Below are 1,796 nucleotides of genomic sequence, written 5' to 3'. Positions count from 1 at the left end.
GTTATCTGTGGTAGCATTATTATTTTTTGGTTGGCCATATAAAAAAGAATGATTATGTGTTAAAAAGTACCTAATCTTCTGAAGTCGCGAAAATTAGGCAATCAATGCTACAGACCAAACTTCACAGCCATGCTGAAGAATGTTTGTTTTATAACTAGATTAACAACAAATTTGAAGCTTTTTGGCAAAGACGTGTAGATGTAATAACTAATGTGTAATAGCTGTTGCTTTAAACCAATAATCTTTATGGGTTGTCCAAATTGTTAGTCGATAGACCTACCAAAACATTCATCCTTGCATACTTGGTAACCAATAGGTCACGACTTGATCACTCAAGATGTATTGAATTGATCTGTAATAACTTATAAAGCATAAGAAACTAAAATTATTTTAGTTTAAATCTATGTAATATTTTAATATATATATTATACAGGCAGTGGTAGTGATGCAGCTGCTTTGATCACAAGTGCAAAGCAAGATGGTGATAACTACATTTTAAATGGATCCAAGGCATGATATTATTTTAATATATAGTAGGGTGGGGGAAGATGTGACACTTTGTCAGAAGAGACTTTTTTTAATTTTCTTTTTACGAACCCCTATTTAATGATAATCAGGAAAATAAGGTTAATAAGGTTTGTTTGACAGTATTATTACTGCTTTATAAAACGCCTGCAAAGCTGATTACTGTTTTTAAATATTAAAAAAAAGTATTTCAAATAGAAACAGAATACTTTAAACAGGTAAAAAAATGCGAATTAGTGAGGTGCTATTTTTTGTTGCTCGCTAAATCATAGTAAAACCGAAGATTTTTTTTAGTTTGGGTGTGTGAACGAATAAACTAGTTTCATAGCTTCATAAAACAACCTTGAATATTCCGTAGAGTTTGTTTTTGTCTCATAAAACTAGTTTTAGTTTTGTAAAAAAACACTGAGATAAAAGCATGAAGAAAATAGGCAGGGGTCAAAATGACTTTAATTTGGAATAAAACAACAAAAAAATGTCGGTTTAACGTTATATATATGAAGTTTACATGGCAAAGAAACTAGTACAGCCTGTTAAATTCGGTAGGTTAACTACAAGTAGCAGAATACTGCTAATGTAAATATATTTCAATTTAGAGTCCCAGTTAGCCCGTTCACATGGCCAAACGAAAGAGAGTCTTTTCCAAACTTGGCCAGTTTTCTTAAGCATCGAAATCGAATATTTTAATTCTCCCCATATGTACGCGATGCATTTAATCAATATTTTCACATAATTGTTCAAAATGTAATATTATACATATCACACAAACACACGTATAAATATATATAATCTACACAACAGATGCTAGACCCATCTAACTTTTTTCTCTAACTTACCACTTAGTCATGTTATAATTTGAAATCACTTGTTCCTGCTGAATCAATTTGTAATATAGCAAGTTCTTTGTTTTTAGTTTTATTGAAAAGCAGAACAAAACAGAACTCCATGCAAACAATAACAAAAGTGCATTTCATGTACAAAAGTAAAACAGAATCTGCTTTTAAAGGCATTTAAAGTAAGTGATAACTGCTTTTATTATACATATATGTACACAAAATACACACACATTATGTTTTACTATTACACTTGTTTGCAGTAAAGCAAGCCCAGTACTATGTACAATGTCAGTATCGCGTATTATGTTATGCATGTTGTCTTTTTTTTCAAATGTTGGGTTTACAAACCACTCTGTAGATACATGTAATTCACACACTCTTTCGGTTTCCATTTTGCTTCTAAATGTACCGGTGTTGTCGACAAATTTTCTGCAG

This window comes from Ciona intestinalis, chromosome 14, assembly GCF_000224145.3.
Source record: "Ciona intestinalis chromosome 14, KH, whole genome shotgun sequence".
NCBI lineage: Eukaryota > Metazoa > Chordata > Ascidiacea > Phlebobranchia > Cionidae > Ciona > Ciona intestinalis.
The sequence above is the reverse complement of the archived record's forward strand: the minus strand, read 5'-3'. Positions refer to the sequence as shown.